This window comes from Camelus bactrianus, chromosome 6 (genome assembly GCF_048773025.1).
Source record: "Camelus bactrianus isolate YW-2024 breed Bactrian camel chromosome 6, ASM4877302v1, whole genome shotgun sequence".
NCBI lineage: Eukaryota > Metazoa > Chordata > Mammalia > Artiodactyla > Camelidae > Camelus > Camelus bactrianus.
Window position 1 is genome coordinate 24381655 of NC_133544.1, and position 1390 is coordinate 24383044.

Sequence of the window (1390 nt, forward strand, 5' to 3'; positions counted from 1 at the left end):
AGTTCCCATAAATATTATGTCTACACAGAAGTATGTGAACTATTTCATAGCTGGAAATACGAACCCGGCTGTGAAAACCTGCTAATGGGAATGACATAAGAAGAACATTAAAACTTAGAGAAAATGCAGTAACGAAGGGAAATGTAGGCTAAAGGATTTTTTGTGTGTGGAGAGGGGATGTTAGCTCAACCTTCAGAGACTGATTATTCACCTCACCCTTGATTATTTAAATCCAGTAGCAAATGAATGCTGACACATTCCTGGGTCCACTAGAGTCACTTTCATTACACCAAATGGAAGGAAGCAGAGTTCAGTTCTCAGAGGTCATCCCTGCTGTCGTTGGTACTAATTGTTCCAGGCAATGAGACCAAGGGAAGCCAAGGCAGCAACTGTCAACAGTCGGTGATTCCTGGGAAGGAGCAAACTACAGGGAGCCGAAGCCATGCATTCTGGAGCTGAGGGCTAACTTCAATCTGGTTGCAAATTTCTCTCTCTCTTTTTTTTTAATGGAGGTACTGGGGACTAAACCCAGGACCTCATGTATGCCAAGCATGCATTCTACCACTGAGCTATACCTTCCCACCTTGTTGCAAACTTCTCATGCAGGGATTGTCTCCCAATTTTGGCAGTCCTAGCCTTTAGAACATTTGGGGAGAGGCATAATAATATGGCAAGCGTGAATTAAATATGAGTTGCTAGTATTATACATATGTTCCCTGCCCCCATCTCCCATTCTGCCCCTCAGTTGGATTTACTCTTATCCAGATCTTAAAATGTCATATCCTCACAGAGAACTTCCCTGCGCATGCAGACTGAATTCAGAACCCATCAGAAGCCCTCATTCCACCCTAGGCTTCAATACAACTTGTAATAATGTATGCTTATTTATGAAGCAACTGGACTAGTGTCTAAAAAATAAGTTCCACAAAGATAGGGATGTTTGTTTTGTTCGCTGATGGACTCCCAAGCACCCAGAGAAGGCTCGGTGTTGGTAGCTGTTAATTGTTGATTGAATTTGTCTGGAATCTATCTCCTTATACGGGGAAGGCAGAAACCTTGCCTGTTTTACTCACCATTGACTCTCTGGCCCCTAACACATATCTGACCATGAAAAAGCTGCTCAAAAACCACACCTTGAATGCATGGAAATAACAATAGCTAATATTTATTGAGTGCTTGCTCAGGGATTATGTTCAGGGCTTTACACATATGTTGATGTTATTTAATATTCACCAAAATTCAATAACACAGGTATTTGATGCCATTTAGGTGGAATGGATTCAATAAATTTTTTTAAAATAATGATTTTATTTTTTAATCCACAATAGATGGTTGGACTAAAATTTCTCCCCAGTGTAGTAAGTAGTGCCTTGGTGACCTGGATGAGTGC